This window comes from Condylostylus longicornis, unplaced genomic scaffold, assembly GCF_029603195.1.
Source record: "Condylostylus longicornis isolate FDR11 unplaced genomic scaffold, ASM2960319v2 ptg000010l, whole genome shotgun sequence".
Taxonomy (NCBI): Eukaryota; Metazoa; Arthropoda; class Insecta; order Diptera; family Dolichopodidae; genus Condylostylus; species Condylostylus longicornis.
This window is the reverse complement of record NW_026577979.1, coordinates 19,683,023-19,708,690: the sequence shown is the minus strand read 5'-3', so window position 1 is coordinate 19,708,690 and position 25,668 is coordinate 19,683,023. Positions and strand designations below refer to the sequence as shown.

The window sequence follows — 25,668 nt, the reverse complement described above, 5'->3', positions numbered from 1 at the left end:
TACTATTACCAAGATTCGTTGCTCCTATTTTGCAACGTGGAAAACTCGGTAACGTAGAATACATATAACATTGTTTCAGTTTAGACGTATGCCTTGACATCATAACATGGCTACACGATATAATTTTTCGAACCAAAGTGTATACCGTATCGCTTGTTAGGAAAATGCTCTAAAGGAGCTTCAATGAACCCAGTATTGAAATGCTTTAAATTTAAAAATTTTTCTATACTTTTTGCAGAATTTATACAATCTATTCTATATGCCCTGATCTATATGTTTAACCAAAACTATTTAATCACGATCGTGAAGAATCTGTTCTACAAATGAATTAATCTTTTCGAATTGATGCACTGTAAACCTATGCAATAAAACTTAATTCACCGTAATCCATTTAATTAAGGGTAACTTAAAATAAAGTATGATTATCATTTACATATATAGGTATATTCAATTCAAATTATTCCATTATATTTTAGAAATTTTAAATTAATTTTAAAATTAATTAAGATCTTAAATTTAATTGATTGAATTAGTTCAATTTTCCTTGATAAACACAATATGACACTCTTCGATTTTTATTTAGGCATTTAATTTTAAAATTAAGGTGTGTCGGCAAAAAAAAAAATTTTACACAAACCATTTCAGAAATAAATTTACCGTGATTTCAGGTTGTTGTCATCTACGTGGATCAAATTGTGCATCAAAAGGTTATTAAATCTCATGTTAAAAATTATATTGAATGTTTGAAATGGCATTAAAATTCAATTGTTCACATTTAAATTTTCGAAATGAAACTTCTCTTCTTCAATTTTACAATTTTAATAGAAAATCTATCCATTTTATGTATTATTTAATAATCGCGACTTTGATCCACTAATTTGTGAAATTATGATTTATGAATCATTCAATATGTATATATGTATGTATACTTTAGTTGAATCACCTTTCTATTAAATCAATTTGAATGATTTTCAATGCACACTTGTACGTACGCATATTTATAAATTTTATTTAAATGTTCTTGAAAAATTATTTACTAAACATTAAAATATTGCCGAGAGTTATTTAGAAAATTACTAATTAATTTACCTAAACAACTTTAAAAATAATATGAATTTTTAATTAAGAAAAAAAATTTCAAAAAAATTTTTAATTTCTAATTAAATATAATAGAATTATTAATTTTTATCAATTTTTTTTAATGAATATTTATAAGAAAAAAACAATTTATACCTTGACTTTTAGATAATTTGAAAAAAATAAAATTTTAAATACATACAAACTCACATATTATATACAAATGTACTTGTATTTATAACGCTTACGGTTATAAATAACTTCTATTTAAATTTTCATTTACAACAATTACAAAACGATAACGCGAAGAGAACTTCAAAACAATAACGTTCATTTGTTGTTTAATTTTTCAATGCGCGAAAAATATTCGTAAAACCTTGGAAAATAATTTAAAAAATGATTTAAGAAAAAAAAAAATAATTAAAATTGTTGGAGGAATAAAAACAAAATAAATTTCTACAAAATTTAAGTAAATAACAATAAACAGTCATAGGAGCACAAAATGTGTTCACAATTCCAAATATATTGTATCGCACCCTTAGTACAATAACGCGCCATATGAAAGTAGCCAATTTTTAATTTACATATACCATTAAAACGGCGAGATCATTCTCTTTATTTAAGGCCTTATCGCCTTTCTTAAGGATTTTTTATAAGCATTGTTTGAATATTCATTGCTGCAATATTTCAACTACATTATGATTTTTATAAGCTTGTATAGATCCCTTGCTTTCCAATAATGAGTACAATTAACAGAATTCTTTAGAGAATATGACAATAAAATTGTGGGTTTAAATAAATTTTGAAAAAAAAATTTGAATAAAAATAGAAAGAACAGATTTCAGTTTTGCATTTTTATTTCCCTAATTTTACGAATGCGATATTTTTTATTTGTTTTCTCTTAAATTGCTGTTCAATTCGGGCCTTTTATCAAATTAAAATATTTTTCGGGGCTTCTCGTTGCCCCCAAAAATATAACATTTTCATGTAGAAAAAGTCGCCCAATTTTCGACTGAATTTCCTTATAATTTTAAAATTCAGAGTTTTGTCATATTACTTTAAAGGTGCGATATGTACACATACATATAATGCATGTACACTGCGTACTTCTATATCAATAAATTTCGATTGTTTACGAATCACGAAAAATACAAGTTTAATGCGAGAGTACCTTAAAGAATTTCCTATTATATTTGAGTCAAATGAATAATATAGAGCCTAACCATGACCAATATTTGAAAAAAAAGAAAAAATTAGAAGAGAGAAAAACACAAAAAGTTATAAATTTTTTTGATAAATAAAAAAAATTGTAAAGTTAAAATTAGTAAAAAAATTTAAGGCAAAAAAAATTGTTAAGGAAAAAACGTAACAGAAATTTACTCAAAGGTAAATTAAATTTTTTTTTGATACAAAAAAAAATACTTAAAAAAATATGTGAAAAACTCAAGCGTTCTTTTCAAGTCAAGTGACAAAAAAAATACACAAAAGAAAGAAAAACAACAGAAGAATCAAAGAACAATTAAAAAGCAAATAAAAAACAACTTTATTAATTTTTAAAAAACAAGCAATCAATAAACAATAGCAATTTATTAAGTAAACACACCGCCAAATCTAAAGATAGACAATTGAATTGAACGGCAATAGACGAAAGTTTCGGAATTTACTACTTTATAAACAAAGATATTAATTTGAGTTTGTTGTTATCACATTTCTTATCAGGAACCCGTTTAAAGAAAATGAAAGTTGAAAGATCTTTTGTTTGCAACACAAAAGCGCAAAATAGCACTTACCTTAATTAAATAATAAATTTATAAATCGGGTCAATAAAAAGAGCACATGACAGAGTAGTTATGCTACTATGCATAAATGAGTTCCCTATCCGTTGAACAGATGACAATGAAATTTGAAACATTTTACTTTATTTTTATAAAAGTTCAAAAGTTCCAATTATTCAAAATGATTAAAAGAAAATTTAAACTAGAACTAGAAAATAAAATAAGTTCAATTGATATTATGTTGCATTTTTTTTGTATTTAGTACAATCGCACGAATCATGAGTTTACTCTAGGGTCGCACGAAAAAGTGTTGCCGATATCCTGCTATTCTAATATAAACTGTCAAATATCTCACTTTTCAATATACATTTAGCATTTCATTAATAAAAAAATTTAGACTAGTTATAGCTCGAAAAATAATTGAATTGCAAATATGGGCTCCGAACTTTGTGTTCGAGAAATGCAGTATAATGCCTTCTCCTGTTTTATACTTGGAACATAGATATTATAGGCGAGAGCGTGTGGAAGCTACATTCAGTCACGAATGGTAGCGGGGGCCGAGAGATGTCCTCTTGCCCCACTCGGTTCCATTGGAACTCACCAATCTACCAATGCGCTTTGATTTTAGTTCGTCCGTCTGTCGCAACGATATCTCAAAAACTAATTGAGCTAAGTTCAGCAAATTTTCACAAATGATTTATAATAGTAAATGTCTGGCATTTTAAAATACCCTATTTAAATTCGATATAATCGGAGCACTGGTTCGTGTAGGTGCCATATAACTTCAAAATTTATTTGACTATATCTCAAACACTATAAATGCAGTGATATTAAAATTTCACACAAGCGAATATATTAGTAGGGCCAAAGTGTTTGATAAAAGTCATTGAAATTGCTTGGCTTTTTCTGGTACCAGCCATACAACTTCAATAGTAGTTTGACAATATTTTAGAAAACATAAAACACAGTACTGAAATTTTTTATAAATTTATATCGTAGTACGACAACTTAGAGTCATAGTCTATCTCATAGTTAGCTATGGCATATTTATTCACACATAGGATAACAAATTCGTTCGGGTATCACACAGTTGACACAGTCAACTTGCTTTTTCTCGTTTTAATGTAATGTAATTTTAATTTAATTAATTTGCCTTATGCATTCTATACAAATTGTCTTATGCATTCTATACTATAAATCTTTGTATTTATATTTACATAACAACTTTCGTCAAACAAGAAATGTGCATATGCAATTTTTGCAAATACACAACATTCCTAATACGTTCATATACTTTCATTTTGTTTATTGAGGCACCTGTAATTTTATGATTCAATAATCATATTTAGTAAAACAACTGTTTTATCTTAATTGCATTCACTAAAACAATATTGTTAGAGAAAGTTTTAATTTACTAATTAGGTCATAAATTTCTATTAAAAAGTCTTTAATCGGTGCACTTATCAAAAATGAGAGATTGGAATTTTTATAATTTGTGGTTAAAATTACAGCAACATGATATTGCACATAAGTACATGTACTCTACTTATGTTACGTGTTAATTATAGGCATATTTAAACACACTTGAAATACTCACATTTTTAAATGATTTGCACATGTTTTCATTACTATTAATGGTCATTTTTAATTTCCAAATAAATTTGTAAATCTCATATTACGTTGAGATTGTATTGTGCATTAAAATTATTTTAGTTATTTGGTAAAAGTTTATAAGATAACTATACTTTTTATGTTATTTAGGGTCTTTTAAATAAATTTATTGAGGGGCTCAGGAGTAAAACAGTCTAACCCACATAAATTTTCAAGAGATACTTATATGAGATTTAATATTTCATTTTCTTGAAATACTCATAAAATCTTTCGTGTTGTGATTTTTTTGAAAAGACAAGAGAGTCTTAGTCTTCGTTTATTTTTAAGCCTCTCTGTTAGAGTTTTTTATTTTAATTTATTAAATCACTTTAAAAGCACATTTTCTGTTTCTGTTCAGAAATTAAGAAAGTCGGTTTAAATCATTGGTTTGCAATTTATTATGGTTTCCCTGCTTAGTTCAATAAAAGATTGAGAAACTATCTTTATTGAACTTACCGTCTTGCAATTTTTTATTGTTGCCAACATCTGGGAGTGATTAAAAAATTAAGAAGAAGTACTAGCGGGGTTATTGACCCCGTCGACCAATTGGGCCCATTTAAAAGTTCAATTAAACTGTGTGGCACTACTTTCCGTTATAAATTATTTATTTATACCTACAGGCTATCAGCGTGCCGGATTTAAAATTTTTGCGACTAGTCGTCTGAAAAGTAAACTAAGCACTAATTTTACTTTTAATTAAAGTCACAAATTAAATTTTTGTTTTGATTAAAAGTAGTATTTGTAAATTGGTTAGTAGCTTAGGCAAAAATTGGTTCAGCAACCAATTTTTGCCTAAGCTACTTTAAAGTAAAAAGAAACATGTGTAAGCTTTTAAGTTTTCTTGAATTTGCTAAGTGTTGTTAGTTGTAAAAATTACATTAAAAAAATAAATATTAATGTACTCAGCTCTATTGTTCTAACCACTTCTACTTTTGATTTAAATTTTGAACTTTGTAAAGAAATACTTTTCTTTTATATTTCATTGGTGTTTTGAGTGTTGGTAACAGGCACTTTGTGAGTTTTTTGATTAATTGATTGAAAAATAAGGCCAATAGTGTTTATGTGTGTTAATAATTTCTTTACAAAATTTTTTCACAAGTTATATAAACTTCTGAATTGTAGGTGCTTCTTATAGTTTCATAATACATGAGTTCTTAGTATTAATTCGTAATATATAAAATATACCGTGTAATGATCTAATGTATTAACAAAAATTCAACTAAAGTAATTTCTGTTGAGCATCAAAGAGTCAACTAGATATACATCAGCACTTTTATTATTGACACATGAAAATTAAAAATATTCCTAATAATTCGATTAGCATAACTTTCATATTTACATATATTCTCTTGTTTACCGTAACATATTGTAAAACAACCTTTATTATTTTACAATTTTAATAAAAATTCCCTATATCCAGTCTGTTTGACTCTTGTTTCTACAATAGTGTTTTAAAAATATTAATTTCATTATTTCAAAAAATACAAGGAGTTTATTGAATGTCATGATTCTATAATTAAAATGTCATTTCTCTCAAATTTTATTTACGTATAAACAATAGCATTCGCTAAAAATATTTTAGAATTTATTTTTTTAATATCGATTAATTTTTTGTATAGCGCATATGAGTAGTTTTTTTATTGACATTGACATTTCATAATTAAATCCATACAGAGAATGAAACAATTATAGCGCCAATACACTCCATACTTATATTTGCATAAATATATATATGTATATAAATACATTTAGTATGTATGTTAAGCTAGTAGATAGTTTTTTATATTACTTAAATAATAAAAATAATTTAAAAGCAAAATTACATTTTGGCACGTATATTTTGACAAAATATTTATTACAATATACTTTCTAGCGATATATTTATATCGTATAGCTACATTTTTACATAATATTTACAGTGGAAATAATAACTTATATATTTTCATTGAAAAAATATTGAGGAACTAATTTTTTAAAATACGCAGACACATTTTAATAAATAAATATTTTTTATGTTATGAATCATTGTATAGTTACATAATATTGTAAATTTTAATGAAAACGTACAATTGCAATGGTTTCTAAAAAAACTGGAAAATAATCGATATTCGTTTGTTATCGTAAATAGTCAAAAATAGCATTCTTCTGAATCGCCCTCCATGAGTCAGCAGTCATAATTCTAGCTCACATTACTTTAATTTAGTTTTAACTTTAGTTTTTATATTGTTGTTTTTATTTTTTTCCGAGTATTTTTATATCTTGGACCAACTAAATCATTTTTAATTTAATTTAATGAAACTATATTCGAATAGAATGAAACTGTTTCCGTCTGAAATTAAAGTAAAGTTTTATTTTTCTGAAACTAAGTTTAATTGAAATGAATGAAAAATATTTCCCATATGATTACATTTCTCGTGCCATTTCCATGAAGCGGAGATAAATAATATAAAGTTGAACCCAAATTTTGTAAATAATAATGACACCATAATCAGAAGTTAATATCAGAACTGCTACAGTCATATACGACTTGAATCTAAAGGTTTCAGAATTTGTAATGAGTAGTTCAATAAAGTACTCGTATATCATACAAATTTTACTTCAATTTTACTAAATAATCATGGAACATCAATAATTTTGACTTTTAAAACTATAAATTTAGTTCACGCAGTTCTCACAGTAATACATCAGATAATTAAGTATTAAACATGACAATTGATTTAACAATTAATCCCAAATTATCAAATTTGGAGGCAGCTAATGACTGATTTTGTCTTGCATTTAAAGCTCAAGCTCAGATTTATTTTAGATTAAAAATATTATTTGATTTAGAGGTTTATCTGCTCCCTTTAAGCAATATTTTCAATAATATTTAAAAGACGAACTCCTTCAGTTTATAAAATTGCTCCCGCAATTGCTCAATATCCGATTCTCCAGCTCAAATATATTTATAAACTTGTTTTTTTCATAGTTTTTTTCATAGTTTTTTATCATACATAGTAATACATTTTTAATTAACTTACCATTTAATAATTCATACCATATATGTATATATTGTGTAGTAGATTAATCCTTTAATTTATTAGCATTAAACCGGTAATATTTCATCATCATTACAACGTTAATATCCAACCATTATTAATCCTTAATAAAAATAGGACATTAAAAAAATGTTGTTGTTAACAAACAGACATACGAAGTAATTGCAATACTACAGCATATCAGTCATATTTCTTGTCAGAGTGTAGTAAAGTTTCTTATGATAGTGTGCGTTGCATATACATTTGCACATTGTGTTGTGGTATATACGTACAACCATTATGCTACATTTAATTTTATTTTTTTTTCAAAGTGAATTAGATACACACATAATTTTTATCAAATATTTTTTTTGCTCTTATACCATCATCAATATTTACCTTTGGAGAGTTGAAGAACGTTTCTGTCAAATTTTAAGCGTTTGATGGCAGCTAATAAAAATATCACTTCACTTTCTTATGCGTAATGTAAGACAACCGCCAAGAGTTTTTCGTTTTCTTGTTTTTGTTTCTTTTTTTTTATCATTTATTTTCCTCACGTTCATGTTTTTTATCTTTTTTTTTAATCCTGATAAATTGATCAAGTTGCGACTCGGACATTAAAACTAGTTATTTATGTATGTATGTATGTTTTTTTTAATAAATTTATTTGCTGACTTTAGAGGCAAAGCATGTTGAATACTTAAGAATTGAATTTTATTGAAAAAAAAATTTTTTTTTATAAGCAAATTGATATCAAAAAAATAAAAATACAAAAAAGACTGAAACAAAAAAGTAGCGAAAGTTTTATTATTATTTTTATTACCTTATTCCGAATCAATACACAAACACACATTGACACAAAATACAAGAGATAAGTGTATAGTATACAGGTGTATATTGAAGGCCGAGAATGATAATTTATTTTAAAGAGAAAATATTAAATAAATTAAAAATTCCTTCAATTATAATTTAAAAAGAAAAAAAACAACAAAATTAATAATAATAATTATTTGAAAAATTTACAAGATAAACTCAATTTTCTTTTATTTTTAAATTTCATTGATGAAAAGTCAAAAGGGTTAAAAATTTTCTTTTTGTTGTTTACGATATTGAAAAATGTATGTGGCGTAGTAATTTAAATAATTAAGTTGACAATATAACATTATTCAGAAACACTAAGGACAGACGATGGCACATGGCAAATTTTCAGTAATTTAATTTTAAATTATCAGGATGAGCACCATATTAATAGTTGTCAGAGCATTTTTTCCTTTGAAAATTATTGCTTCCGGGTAAACGATTTTAAAGTCAATTTAAGCTAGACATTATCTTGATAATTTAATGTTGTTTAAATTATTAACTATTTATTGCCAGAATTTATAAATAAAAGATAAAATTATTTTAATTTCGATCGACGTACATTTAATTTTTTAATTTCGTATATGGTGCTCAGTGATATTAAATTCTTAGAAAATTAAGTGACTAGACTCTTTATATAAAACAATTCATTTAATTTGCGTACATAAAAATTTTTATATTATTATTATTTTTATATGGTCGAAAGTAATTGTATGTTATTATTATAAAGCATACATTCTCTGTCTTGTTAACGATTCATTTTATATCAATTCCTTATTGTCCGAAACAGTGTTGGTAGTCTTCTGAAAGATCTTCTTTTGAACAAATAGAACTAAAAATTTTAGAAAATTTTTCGCTCACGTTTTGTTCTTACCTTCAATGTTTTTATTGCTATAAACGATCTTCAAATCAATTTTACCGATAACTTTTGAATAAAAGATAAGCAAAGCGGCACATTTCAAAATTTAATGTTAAAGTTCACTACGATTCCTTGCTTTTTTATAAAACCCAATACATGTTTTTGGCAAGACAAACAATCATTTGCAATATAAACGATTGTTACAATTCGATTGATTTGTTTTCGATTACCGAAGAGGCTGCAATTGAATAAGACTGTATTTTGCATCATAATAAGGACAGTGTAATATAGAATTTGGCATCTTTGCAATTTTTCTAAAGTAGCACTTTGCTCCTTTTTTAAATACATCGCGAAAAATTTTGTTATATTTAAGTGGAAAGGTTAATAAAGCTACATTTATGTAATGTACTATAGAAAAAATAAATAAGTAAATTTCGCCTATGTTTATGCAATTATATTCTTAATAAAAATATTAAATTGACAACATAACAAAACTATAATTTTTCACTCACAAGCAAAATCAAAATTGTATACGGAAACATTATTAAGGTTAGAAAGATTTATTGTTGTTCCACATAAATGAATTCGAAAATTTCCATTGTAAAGTGTTGTAGTACCGTTTGACAACATGAATGAAAATCCAAAAGCTAAAAAAAATATTTTCATCCATTTCATTTGCATATTAACAATTTTTTATTTGAAATTTAAATTTTTTTTTTGAAACTTCGACACAATGAACACATAGTGGAAAATAATACTAACGTTGAGGTTTTATTTGAAAAAGTAAATTTATATTTTTTCTAGTTTGAAACAAAAGGCTTTTCCTGATCAATAAATTTCAAAGTACTTTTAAAGAATGTTTTTTGTACATTTTGTCTTACATTAAAAATTCCCCCGCAATTTGGTAAAAGTTACAATGTTTCTAGACCCAATAAATTAAGAGAATTTGTGAAATTTTATGAAACAGGGTATATTTTTGGATAGAAATCTCGCGTCTTTCATTAAATATCAAATTGGAAATAAGACGCAAACTTTACAATTCTAAATTGATTATAAACCTAAACAATTCTAAATTGCTAAAATGACATATAATTGATTGAAATAAACTCAAAACTTTTATCCAAATTGCAAATTTTTAGTTAATGTATTCTATTTATAAAATAAAGCTTCTAAAATTGCACAGTTTCAATAAATTCGGGAAGAAAATAATTAGCGAAAGATGATTACCTACTCTTGTTAAACTTTCATAGCTGACAAGTTATTGACAAAAGAAGGCATTTTTAACACATTTAATGGGGCAATGAAGCAAAATTCAAAACCTTTCAAATTAATGTCAAATATGGTCGAAAGTAAACATTGGATTCATAAATAAAATTTAGTTTTTTGTGCACCAATTTATTTCAAAAGTAGATTAATTCATTACATTCACGGGCTTAATTAATTTAATCGAAAGTAAGATACATTAACACACAGGCAGACCGACAGACTAACATAAACCGTCAAACAGATTGACAGATTAAGATTTAAATAAAAATTATTTTTTGATTTTCCATATTACATTTAAAAATTTTGTGCGAAATATTTGTAATGTCATGCGATTACAACACCACCCCACAATAAAGTAAAATAGAAAACTTATATGTATAAGTCTTTTAATTGCTATTCTAATTTATTTTAAACTATTCTAATTTATTTAACTCAGTTACTGAGTTACGGGTACTCACAACTTATTTGACGAATTGTTTTTCATATTAGGTACATTGGTATTAAAATAGTTGGAATCGTTTAATCAGCATTATATAAGAAGAAATTTATTTTCGTTTTCTATTAAGATAAAACACTAAAATTAAAATAAAATCTAAAAATCGAAACTAACTGAAAAAAAATTTAATGGTATCTGGCACCTTTTTTGATTAAAGATAAACAAACAATCACAGATACATGAGCATATTTTTTTTTTACAATCACCTGTAAATAAACCTAAGAGATTTTTAAAAAATTTAAAATACACAGCATGCATGCAAACACACATGTACAACATTTTCAAATACACACACACACATGAACGTAAAAGAAATATACGAGGATTAATATACACGATTTCGCGGCTATGATAACGGTGGCGGACTAGACGTGATTATTCATAACGCTTTTTTTCGTTTTTATTTTAACATTTTGATAAAAACGAAAATAGTAAAAAACCAAAAAAAAAAAATGGAGAAAAATCAGTAAAAAAAAACAGAAATCTTGTTTACTCTTTGGTCAATACAACACACAACACAGGCTACAAACAACAATAACAACAACTGGTTGAGAGAGAAAGTTGCCTTTTTTATGTTGTACTTCGATTGTTGCTGGAATTTTAAATACCTACAGCAAAAATAAATTGATCATAATTCAAAAAAAAAAAAGAAAAGAAAACCAAAAGTACAAAAAACCCATAGCAAAAGAAAAGAGAAGAAAAGAAAAATAGTTATGCAGCAGGCACTAGGCAGCAGCACCATACGTTCATTGTTTTTCTTTTTTTTAGATAATTATGATATTTTCCGCTGCTGTTATTGTTGTTGTTGCAATAATGACGATGTTGATGCTATTGCTGCTGCCATTGATAGGGATGATTATAGCAATAATGTTGATTGACGCTAACAACTTGAATTTTTGTAAATATTTGTAATATTTTCGAGTTTTCGTTTTACTCCAGCTATTTTCCTAAAGTTTATAACCGTTTGAAATAAAACAAAAAATGCTTATTATGGAAAAAAAATTTTCTTTTAAAAGTGTAGCAACTTACCATTTTTAAAAATGAAAAGAAAAATAAATATGCTAATTGACAAATGGAATGATTACGAGTTGTGGCTATGGAAAAGAAACACAAAACAAATAAAACTCGTCAAATACCGAGAAAAAAAATTTTCTTTTACAAATCGTTAATTTCTTACGAAGTTTTCTTTTTTGTTTTCAAATATTTTTTTCTTATTTTGCTTTTGGATCCATTTATAGTTTCTTTCTTTAAATTCAGTTAATCATTAATATAAAAGTAACGTGATATGGATAATAGTTTAATTCAGAGAGGCACCATTTTACAAATCGACTAAATTAAACGGATTATGGTCAAGTTATAAAATTAATAGTACTTAATTATGATTTGACAAGCTTTTATTTTCCCACAATTTCTTGATTTGTAAATCTCTTGAAATGACTATTGGGACAATTACGAAAAAAAAACCTGTAAATCAAGGAGAAATTAAGACAGAACTCGAAAATCGAAACTAGAAACAAAATAAATTAAGTGAAGAATAATAAATTAAGCTTAATTACAGGAACCCTTGAGTTCGTTTTTGTAGCAAATACATATTTGAGGCATCTTCAAGAGTTTCTTAAAGTTTTCAACATATTACGAAATATTAAGTTTCTCTCCATGTATTTTTGATGTTTTTGATACTCTGCGACATATTGGTTTATGAAGCGTATTGAAAAAGAAATTTTGTTTACTTTTTGTTGCAAATACAAACTTACCGACGCTTGTCATTAAAATTCTGGTGCCGTTTCGAAAACTAAATTTTTTTTTAAAAAAAGAAAACTAGGACTTTTTTTGAATCGAGACCCTTCTGTTAAAGGACCACTTCAGTAACGACTGTACCATTGGTTAGGTCTAAATCTAGACGTAATTAACCTGAAATATATTTTTTTATTTAGCAAGTTATTCCTTTAATACCTTTAACTTTGAGGGTCTGTTCATATTTGGCAAGAAAATTTTTAAACCTGATAGTTTATTTTGCTGTTAAAATCGCAGAAGCCCACTTTGGACAGTACAACATCCTAGGCCTGGTAAAAATATGTTTTCCTTTCAATTCAAAGTTTTCGCTTCCAGGAAAGCTCCAATTCGATTCATTCAAAATGTTTTGCTTATTTTAAAAAAGAAAATTGTTTTCTTTCCCATAACCATAAGCTTTTTTTTTGTTTTGTTCCAACATCATTCACATTCATCTTTTTTTTTAAACTTATGGGATCATTATTATTGGTGTACGGATACGAAACATTTATTAATAAATTTGCTTTTTATATCATTTCTAATGGTTATTTTCTTTTTATAGAGATGAAAAATTGTTAAATAAAAATTATTAAAATTCCCTCATATTTTGTTTTTTATGCATGTTAACCATTATATTTCCCTTCTTTTTTGTACTTTTCTGTTATACTCTTGCTGCCATTACATAAGAGAGGAATAATAATTTATGATAATGAACTTTCAATTTTTGAAATTTGATCTTTGAATTGGATTTTTTCTATTTTTTCTGATTTCCATTATTAAATTGTAAGAATACATTATTGAGTAAAATGTTGAAAAGAATTAAATTTGCGCAGTTAAATAGAAAATGTTATCTGATTATTCAATATAATGCAATTCAATGGTTCGTTTCCTCTTAAAGAAAGATTATCGATCTGAAAATAATCTAATATGCTAATGGTAATGATATGCAACAAAAAGATGGTAACTTTCTTTCTAAGGTTTTAAATTATAATTACTTGCAATAAGTTAAAAGAAAAGTGGTACATTCAACTCAGTATCGAGTTGTTAGAGGTAAGAATTCGACTAAAGTTGACCGGACAATTTTATTATAGTTCTAAGAAAATTTAAAACTTCAGAGAAAAATCATGACATTCCATGAAAATCAAATGGAGAGATAAGTTTACAAACACGATCGTTAATTGAAGAAGTTGCAAGTGATGCGATCGTTGTATAAAAATTCATCAAGTCAATAAGGTTGTTTTTCATGTGTATGCATAGGATCGTTATTATTAGCGCCATTTCTCAAAAAATAATATTTAGAAAAATATAATTGAAAACTCAACGTAGAATGCCTGCTTAGTTTAAATAAGGTTAAATAACTTCTTTTATCAAAAGATTGCAAGAATTTTTTTTTGTGAAGAACGTTATTGCTTCATTTCATATTTTAAGTTGGAATTCTCCTTCTTATACTTTCCCAATGCAAATGATCAAAAATTTAAATTAGTTTTTTAAAGGACGCAGCTTGCACAACTTCAAATTTTCTAAAAAAGTCTACATATTATCCTTAAATCTCCTACTTATACTAATATATAGCAAATTGCAAAACTTTCCAAGTCATTTTCTCCGAAAGTAAAAATTAACCTAAAATTTCAATATTGGAATAAATGTGCGTAGTTCTAATTTTTTATATTTCGTGATTAAATTTAAAGTGTTAAATATTATTTGTGTGTTTCACATTTTTAATGTTGTATTCCCCTGAATAGGTCGCCCTTATTATTTAGATGTATTTGTGCTTGCAAAACTATAGGTACATGCTTAAGTATGCAGATACAACTACATATTAATGCTACATACTACAACTACAATACGTTTCGGAACATATTTTGAGTACACGATTAAAATTTACAAAATCTTTTTGGTGTAATGTTTTGATACAAAAACCCACGTCTCTTTATACATTTTTTATATTTTTAAAATTAAATGTAAATATTACATAACGTTCTAACAGTACACTAGTATTATAATAAAGAACCTTTATTATTTTTTTTTCAAATTTTGATTGTTTTTAAAATTTCGTTACTCACCATTCTATAAACGTTCCAAAACCTTAAAACAAACCTTGTACTCTTAGACAAATATAACAAAAATTTTTATGTATAACAAAACTATAAAGGCAAAATGTTTTCTTAACTTCATATTTATTTTTTATATGAAAAATGAAAAATGTTTTGAATGTTATGAGCTCTAAATTCGCTGTATACTCGTATACAAATAAAGTATGTGTGTATATGCACAAAATATATAATTATTTTCCTCCCTGCTGAACTTTAATTTATAGTCAGCTCATATATTTCAAAAAAAAAGTAAATATACAATTTGAAGAATTAGCATTAGTGAATTTGTGAGTTTTGAGCTCTTCTCTAACAAAACAAATACAAAAACAAAAATGCGCTAAAAAATCTCTGAGGCACTATTATAGATTATAAATGGCACACAGAAAAATTAAAAAAAAAAATTAAAATAGAAAGCAAACATTTTGACGTTTGGATACTGAAATCACACTTTTGAACCTAAGGCAATTTTTTTCCTTAACATCTTCTTTACATATACAAGAAGATAACCAAAAGTACTTACAAGCAACAAAAAAAATCAACAACAAAAATGTAGAAACATTACACAAAAGTTCCAAGTAAAGTCTGCTTTTTTCTATTTTCTTTAATTTTTAAGAAAATGCCATTTTAAGAATTTTATCACTTTGGGGCAGGTGCCTAATATACGATTTGTTGTATTAGTTTTATACATAAATATTATGCACATATCCAAATACACATGCATATAGGACCATTTACAGATAGAGTGGGTATAAATTTACAAATTGTAGACCTCTTTACATTTTTCAAAAAAAACCATCTGTTTTACATTCCAAACAGTGAGATTGAAAAATAATGTTTGTGTATCTTATGTAAGTCTGTTAACATCTTCAATATTGTATTAAAAGTATTAATTTTCTTAATTCTTTTTATGTTTTTTCTTAGATTTTGCTTAGAAATATATGGGCCCATCTTGAGAAAAATTATTTTATTTTAGTTTTAAATATTTTTTATTCAATGTCAGCGTACGATACGGTGATATTAAGTTGACAGATAGAGGCGTAAAAAAATAAACAAGAATTATCTTAATTATCCATAATAAATACAAATGATTACAAACCTGTTTTGTTAAAAAAAAAGAGAAAAGAGAAAAATTATTAAAAAACAAATTACTTAAATGCCGTCACAAAAATATTAAAGTTTTAAATTCATTTAAAGGATGATAGTGTCACAATATAGCATAGAATTTATTCTATGCATACGTAATTGTTTCATAAGAGGCTACGATATACCCGGCGGTTCGTGAAATTGTGTGAAATTCAAATGTCAAATTTACTTGTGTTTAATTGTGTGAAAATAGCAAATCTTTTTTTTGGAACTGCAAAAGTGAATTGTAATTTCTTTATATTTAAAAAATTTGTGGTTCCGTTTATATAAATTATTTAATATAATAATAATGCATAGTTTAGTGTTGATTCGAGTTTTCGAGTTTTTTTAGTTGATTCGAGATTTCGGTCAAAAAAATTGAATAAGTTCGCAACAAATTACTCAGTTCTCCCATAACGTAGGCACAAATTCTTCATAATCATTGCTCAATTTCAGCTTTTCTTTTATAATTACATTATGCTCTTCTATGGCATAATTTTAGAAGAGCGAACTCATATGATAATAATTGCTAGAGTTTTCCTTATTTTAATAAGACCAGATTGTAGTTTGTTAAATAGTAAGCTATTAAGTAATTTGTTTCCTTGATCAAATGATGTTCAATAAATTGCTTGAATATTGAACAATGTTTTACTCAAAATATATTCTCATTATGTTGTGCTGTAGATAATCACTATATATTTTTAGGATAAGAGCAAAAGCTAAAAGAAGTATCCTATAATGGTTCAATTTGACAATTAATTAAGTAACTTAAGGCAAACAATTAGATTTATTAATGCCGAGACATTTACCGTCAGCTTTTTGCTTTCATAGAAATGTTTTTAGAAAAGCTTACAATTTCAGTTAAATAGATAAGAGGACGAGAATTTAAATTTAGACCTAGAAGATACATGCAGTAAGTTTCAAGTCTCTAGTCTTTATAAAATAAGCGCTTCAATAACAACGTTCGCAAGAATTTTTAAACCTTAAGTAAGAAATTTTCTAAATTTTTTAAGCCATACGTCTTAAACTTTGATTTTAAATACTTACAATATGTTCATTTCGTCAATATACGATAGTTACACTACACTTATGCAATTTTAATTTATTTATATACAATTTAAGCTCTTTACCTTATAACCTTCATTTTTCCTCCATATTCTTCTTCAATAAATAGAGACAAATAATTTGAAATGTTACAAAGTATCGCTTATTTTTTTTTCTTTAAATTTCATGTAAACATCAGTGACAAAATCATGTTTATGTGCACACTTTTTATAAGAACATAATCCAATTATTGCATAATAGTTAATGTTGACTGGTTGGTGTGAATTTTACTTTGCCTATGTACATAAAGTAAGCAAAATGGTAATTAAATAAAAACAAAATAAGAAGTATTTAAAATTGTTTGGAGGGATTAATTTAATGTTGCTCATGGCGTCATGGAGCTTAATAATTTCGCCCAATTGTTAAAGGGTTTAAATTAAACCCTATGATTTTTTTTTTATATCACCTTTTTTACTAAATGCTTCCGCTTTTTTCAGTCACGATTTTGATATCTCAAACTTACTCACGCCTAAAACGCTTTTTTTTATAATTAACTCAAATTTGTCTTATTTATTTGATGTTTCTTTATTTAGAAATGACACGTAGAATTTACAATCAATTAAAAAGTCTTTAGTTCCAATTCAATTAATTGAAAGGGCTTATAATCGAAAAATTCATTTCAATTAAAATGGGTTTCAGATTTTCTAACGAAGTTGTTTAAAACAATAGCTCAAATCCTGCCAAGAGACTCTGAGAAGGAAATTATTCTCGTGTTTTACAAGTTAGAATAATAATATTGCATACTTATGGGCGTCGAAATTAAAAGAATGCATAACAATGCATTGCTCTGTAACTTAAGGTCATTCTGTGACTTTTCACACTATGTAGGGATATAAAGAGCAAGAATTTAAATGAGTTCTTCCAAACATGGTCGAGTTTCATGAAGAATTGAATTTAATTTTAAAAAATATCAACAATTTAACTCAAACTTCTTGAGCAGACATTCTTTAAACTTACTTTGAATTACAGTTTCAATAAAATCAAATTGTTTTATTTATTTCTCGCATAATTTTCTCTGAATTTAAACGATTTTTCGTAATTGTTTTAAATTTAAGGTTGTAAATTCAAAATTGTTATATAATACAATGTAAACATGGTTGTAATATATTCCCGTATATTAAATTGTTTTATTGCTTTAAACTATGTATAATAAACTCAACTTGTTCTCAACATTTTGTAATAATTATAACTAAGATTATGCCTAGACTTTCATCAAAATGTAAGAGTAATCATAAATAGTTAAAAAAAAATAACTTTTTTATTTGTTATGATGCTTCAAGAACTATTTGGCATTTTATAGCTTCTACTTTATTATTCTGTGTGTACGTATATAATTTTCAAAATGATTTTTCTCCAGAATGATTACTCTAGAATTTCGCTAGAGGGTTCAATTTTTTCTTCAAATCTCAATAACTTACATGACGTCTTTGCTGGAAAATACATGTGATGTAATTTTTTGTAATATTTTTGAGATTTTTTTTTTTATTACATTTCTAAAATTTTATGGAAAATGTTTTTTATGTTTTCAGTTTTATTTATTATGGCAAAGTAATGAAAATTAAAAAGAGTAAAATTTACATACGAGGAGAATTCCAATTTATACTTATTTTTTGTTTTTCTTTTTAAAAAAATAAAAGAACTAGATTTTAAACACGTTTTGGGTAATTCCTTTCAAAAAATTCATAAACGCCAACGACCAACAACTATTTGTCGAACTTAGGCACAGGCTTATAATAAAGTTCAATTAAATGGTAGCATCCTCTTTATAGTAATGAAAATAGATAGGTAGAGCAACCTTAATAAAAATTATATGTCTGCTATCGCAATATTCTATAGAATTTCATAGAGCACTATAGAGCACTCTCTGTTTGCATATCTCGATCTTCGGTTGGGCATTGGGCTAAAGCAAATTCATCTTAGTTCTAAAAATTATATTATAAGAAATAAAGAAAGTTGAATTTCGAATTCCTTTGTCATATCACAATACCACATACAATGTAGTATAGGTGTTTCTTCAACTTTATCTTTTTTTTAAAGAAACTGTCAGGGCTTTTGTTTCATCTTGCCAAGAAAATTAAGGAAAACAACAGTAAATTAATGTAATAACAGTCTAATATTGCCGCAACTGGTCCTAAAATAAGGAATTAAATTGTCTTTAAAAGTCTTAAATTACCGCAATGATAAAGTATGAAACAGAATACTACCAAAAGAGGGCACTAACATTAACCAAACATAATTGGATTTAAAAAATATTTTTTTGTGAAATTTAAAATTTTTATGCTTGGAATTTCTCAAAAAAATAAAAAATTTAAATTTAATTAAAAGAAAAGTTATGTGTCGTTTGTCGTCATAATTTTTCATTAACATTTTTATTTGTTTTTAAAATAAATTTAAGCATTTTATGTACAACTGTAATAAAAATAACTCTTTTCTTTTATTTTCAGGTGAGTGTTTATTTGTTATCTTACAATTTGTAATTCAAGATTACAAAATATTTGTGAAAGGTTTGTGTTTTTCGTTTAAAATTTTAATTAACAGAAGATTTTATTTTTTACTTTTTGAATTTTCTTATAAATTTTTGTTATCGTAACGTAGTAATTGTATGATATATCGTAAATATGAAACCAAGTACTATAGGTCATTAGAAATATTGTGAAAAATGTCGTTAATTAGTGTAGAAATTAAAACTATTGTAAAAATCACATATTTTCGAGAAAATTATTATTAGATCTAAACGAAAATAATTAAATAATAACTGCGAGTAAAAAATCTTAAAATTTTCTATGACAATTTTTTCTTTTCAGAAAATGAATCCAAATCGTAAGAGATGATCGTTATTTTGGCTTTAGAATACTAAAAAATAAATTCAAGCGTAAATGCTCGGCGTAAAATTTAAATAAATCTAAATGACATTAAATTTAAGTGAAAGAAATTTCAAGGATGTAGTCCAAGTTTAAATCAAAATTCAACCATTTTTCTTACATTCTTACCAAAAAAATTGTTCAAATGCAATTGATGAAATTTTAGTTGTTCTTGTATAAAGAAAAGAAAAATTAAATTATGTATTCCGCACATATGTATTTCGGGCCATGTCTATAAAGAAGGATATGAAAATTCTTCAAAATAAAAGCATTAAAAACCTATTTAATCGCAATCACAGAACATTAACCAAATTACTATTCGAGTTAATAAAACCTGTATTGCCAAAATGGTTTGAAAAAATATGCTAATTTTACCCAAAAAACATGCCTTAATATTTAACTTGTAAAAAAATGAAAATAGCTTCTTTCAGGGCTAAATAAACAAAATAACATGTCAATTAAGTTTCCATTTGAGCACATTATATAAAATTAAACTCATATTTCTTATCTTAAATTAGTTTAACAAATTTGAAGTATTTCAAAGATGTACACAAGCTTTTTCAATAAATTTACTTCCTGAATAGAGTGCTTTTATTATTTTTAATGAAATTCAAATGTCAATTGAAACAGTTGTCAAACCAAAATATATTAAAAGGTTGAACTGTGACATTTTGACATTTTTTCAAGACAAAAACATTATTTAGAAAAATATTAAGTACCTGTTCCTCCTAGAGTGAAAACCAAAAGCAAAATATTAAATTTTTTAGTAGAATAATTTTTCAATAAAAATATGCGTTCTTACCTCAATTGGAAAATTTCAAAAAAAAACATGCATTTTTCCACAAAAATATTCCACTTTGACAACACTGACACGTGCATTAAAAATTTTTATAACCTGCTTATTGTTAAATTCTGTCCAGCTCGAGGAAAAAAATTTTTTAATTTTTAGGCCTTTAACTTTTTTATTTGATTACGTCATCCATCTGTTCTGCAGTTGCATGAAGAAGTTTCCTTTAAATTAATATTATTAGTGTAATAAGCAATTATTAGTAAATTCATAATTAAATTCTGCGTTCTACATTTCCGCCCTTTGCATTATAAAAAACGGTAATAAACCTAGTATATTGATCCTCATCACTCCAAAGAACAAGTTTTTGCAAGAATTCTTATTCTTTAAGGTTTTTAAGGGAGTTAAGGTTTTTTTCTGATAAAGCTTTTAAACAATTATACCTGATCCAAACCAGTTAAACCTAATTTAAACAATTATACCTGAACGGGTCTAGTAAAACATTTTTATGGCGTTTCTTTAGTAATTTTTACCAGCATTTTTCTCGAAGATTTAAGAGGATCTTGCTTGAACTTTTGGCTTATTGACAAAAATTTTCCTTCATATTATAATTTTCCGCCTGATGTTCCGATTAAAATAAATTACATTATTTAAAATCAGATGAATTGTATTGTATTGTCAATTTTGGCGGATTGATCAGTAAATAATTTTACTAGATTATTTTTTTTTAGTTTCAAAAGTAGACCTTTTGAGGAAGTTTATTCACAACGGACAAAAGATTTACTTGTTTTAAAACATCTATTAAAAAAAAGAGGTTATTTGTGTATTCATATTTTGCCATTACCTTATACTAAACACTTAAATAAACAAATTTAGATATTTATTAAAAAAACTTTTCGCTTATAGTCAGTTTATAAATAAACATGTAACTGTACATTGAGACCATTACAAGACAATTTTATTCCATTTTATAAAGCAAATATGCAAAATTTACCACGCAACTAATATTCTCTCTAGGTATTTAAGTACAATATACGGTACAGAAATATATAGTTACACAAATACAAAATCGAACAATAACAGAACCTTAAATTTAATAATGTTCTTAAAACCTAAATAACTAATGAATTTTGACCTGCATTAATAATCAAATATCGATTGATTTACTTAGCTATTCTTTTTTATTAAAGAGCTAACATAGATACCACAAATAATTTTCTTTCAAACGGTTCTACTGTGTATTTGTAATATGTAAATACTTACCTGTTAGATTTCTTAGAAACTATAAATAACACAAGAAACACCATAAACAATATTTAATAAGTCAATGTACTTTAATTTAGGCATATTATGGGTGTTGTAAACGTTTTAAACAGTAAAATATTTCTCAATACCCGTTTGTATTGCACTTGCGTATGTGTATGTTTTACTATTTAAAATTAGACATAGTATGCAAAAGAAAAATATTTATAGTTATAGTTACGTAATCCCAAAAACAAAAAATTCAAATTAACTCACCTGTCAAGATATTCATTATTACCTAATATTAAAAACAATTAAGTCGAATTGCATACTGAAAGACAGACAATGGTTACATAGAAAATATAAAGCGAGTATAGTACAAGCATTAAAAAAATAGAGTCTCGTAATATTCGCAGGTATAATATATGAACGGAAGTACGACGAAACAACAAAGGTATGTCAAATCTAACATAGACGCATGCACGTATTTGAGTTTTATGTGTTTTTCAATTTTTTGTTATGTTTACCTAGTATTTCCGATTTGGGAGAGGTTTTTCATATAGGTTCCACTTATTGGATTTTTTTTCATTTAATTCTCCCTCTCTTTGTACTTTTTTTTCTTCCCCAATCTTACCAAAGAGTTAAAATTTAACAAATTGACTTTCAATTCAGTTCTTTTTTTTTAGTGATTTTAATTTCTTTCTTCACTTGCAATTCAATTTCAGTTCGATTCAATATTGATGGTATTTATTTCCTGCCAATCCTCTATATGAGTTTAATTTTAATTCACTTGACTGCTACTGAAAAATGTTTTAATCGTTCGATTTTTTTCTTCTTTTGTTATTTTAACAATATTTGCATTTTGTTTCTTAAATAATTAAATACTTGTACAATACACTGATCGTTTTTTATAACTTTATTTAAAAAATTAATGAAAATCATACAAGTGGAAAAATGATTTAAAAAAATATGTTTTATTGCTTTTGTACAATTTCGAGTTGAAAATTGCATTAAAAAAAACGCTATGCTCACACTATCAACAATACACTTGATTTGCTAATGAGTGAAATTCACAATAAACAATGCAAATTATTGTAATGTAGAAGAACAGGGCAGTTTGAATTTTTGAATACAAGGAGTGCCCGAGCAAATTTCAATGAATGAAAACTTTCACAATATGGAAAAATATTTTAGCCATTCGATATTGTTATTTTCTAGCAAAAATTTTTAGAATAAAATACAGCTACAAGTTTGAGAAACTATCGAAATTGTATGATTTTGTCGAACTGCCAAAAATGCCAAATCTCGACATTTTTTTCAATTCAATAAATCCAAAGCCGGTTTCGTAATATTTTAATGGATTTTACTTTTTTCAAGTTTGAATCTTATTAAATTCATTTTATAATTATCATAATTTATTTGATAGGAAAATTTTTGGTTCATAGTTAAACCTTGACTTTATATCAAAACATTCTAAGTGTTTTTTAAATCCAGTAAATTGAGGTGAATGTAATTACACCAACAACATATGCGGAAGAATAAGATATTCTTTCAAACTTTTCTTTTAATGAATATCTTCCGAATAATTCAGAGAAATATGATGCAAAACATAAGGTGTTCAAAATTTGAAATGAAAAAGCCCTGGATGCAAAATATAAGAAATTAAAAGTTTGCCATTTTAGAAAGTACTGTATTACGTATTAGCATTCCGTTCAATTGATTCAGCTATTCTGTTTCATTCTTTATGGAAAAATTTAGAATTTGAATGGAAATACTAATTCAAGCTTTTTATATAACTACATTTAACATTTTACTAATCATTCAAACTGATTTGCCAGAATCAGTTCGAAGAATGTCTTTTTCAGAATCTTTTAGTGCAATCTTATAGTTTGATTTACGGTTTTATCCATAAAATTACACTACATAATTAAAAATCCATACGGATGTTCCAGATTTGGCATTGAATTGCAAAACTGCCTCATTTTCGCATCTAAGTTATACCTTTAAATTTTATTTTTTAATAACAACCGTGATTTGTTGATGGCATTTTGGTTTTTCTTAATTTAATCACTTGAATAAAAATTTTTACTTTTAAAAATAATTACTAATGTCATATTTTAAACCTTTTTTGTTTTTTCTTTTAATCTTGATCGCCAAATGAATTCATCGGTTTAAAACTCTTTTATTTTTGATCCTGAAATAAAATTGTCGCTTTATCTTTTCTGTTTTTTTTTTAATTTTTTTCTACTCCACTTAATCATGTTTTTCTGTTGCACATCTTTCGATGTTGTAAAGCGTCATTTCAAAAAGTAAAAAACGATTATCAAATATTAATCGAAATGCCATTCATGCTTCATAAGATCAACATTACTTATGCATGTAAATGCCGCGATATTATGCAGATAAGCGCACATAAATCTTTACAGAACCTAAACAATTTTTATTGTAACCTTGATAAGGACATGCGAGTACAATGAACAAAATTATAAATGAATTTTTAAATTTTTATGACATGTTCAACTGAATGAATTGGCAAAAATGTCAAAAAGTAAAAAAACGAAAGAATAAACGAAAAAAGGGAAAAATCATAAGAAAGAGAAGTTTAAAAAAGGAAATGATTTTTTTTTTAATTTTTGATTTATTAGCTATTCTTGAATTTCTACTCGCGCAAGTTTATGTTGGCATGGATTAAGGAACTATAGGTTGCTCTGCTAATCAAATTTTTTTCTGCAAAAGAAAAACAGTTTTGAGGAAATTTATTCGCTATTTATATTAAGCTGTCTTAAAATCGGTTTTTGCTTTGAACAGAAAAAGTAAGTACAATCTTGTATCAGAATTTTCCTAAATAAAATTTCGTAGAAAAATTTAAACTTGCAATTTCAGGAGGCGGCGATTTTAATTTTTTAGTCTGTCTTGAATTATGCAAATATACAAATGGTCTAGCCTTTTCAAAAAAGTACTTAGTCTGAAATTTAACAATAAATTGGCGGATAACTTAAAAATAGATTAACATAAAGTCAATTGGTCAAAATAAAATATTAGTTATTTATTGAGTCTTCAATGCTTACTAAGTCATGCCACAATATTCATTATCATTTAAGCCTAGTCAACTAAGCGCATTTCTTTAATGTTTAAGTTAATTAAATTTAAATTAATTAATTCTTGGTTTTATTAACTACCGACTTTGCATTTCATACAACATGAGCGAAAATGGGATGACACAAATTTTCATGTAAGACAAGTTTATCAGCTTCTGACGATTTACATTTTAAATTAGTTGATTGAGGACTGTTACAATAGTCCCAAAAATAGCTGCGATCTGAATGATTGATTACCCTATTCAATAAAATTTAGCAAATCTAAAAATACACGTTTAGGCTGCAGGAATCTTTTGCAAAATGTCGTTTCCTCCTTTGCATACCACAGTAGTATTCGATCCTCTTCAAGCCGTGATATTCGACGATATTAACATATGAGATAGTGTCGCGTTGACCTTATTATACTTGAATATTTATAGTTTCTTTAATTTTTTAAATAATCTGAAATTGAAGCTATTCAAGTTTTTTAAGAAACTTCAAAAGCTTTTACCACTGAACGCCTAATGACTTTTTTTTATTTTTTCAAGTTTTTAATTTTTCAGTCATAATTATTCATTTTTTTTAATAATTCAAATTTACATATATTTTTTTTT

General features: G+C 25.9%; 1 long non-coding RNA gene across 3 annotated transcripts in view; it reads left to right on the top strand.

Moving 5' to 3' along the window:
* Window positions 1–25,668, top strand: part of LOC129619025 (uncharacterized) — a 108,147-nt gene that overhangs the window by 40,140 nt on the left and 42,339 nt on the right. Inside the window, exon 4 of one of the 3 annotated variants that reach the window (XR_008697838.1) lies at window positions 19,532–21,933. The exons of the other annotated variants lie outside the window; for them this stretch is intronic. This is a non-coding gene — a long non-coding RNA (uncharacterized LOC129619025). Of the gene's footprint in view, window positions 1–19,531; window positions 21,934–25,668 lie in introns of those variants that run through there. 3 annotated transcript variants of the gene reach the window in all.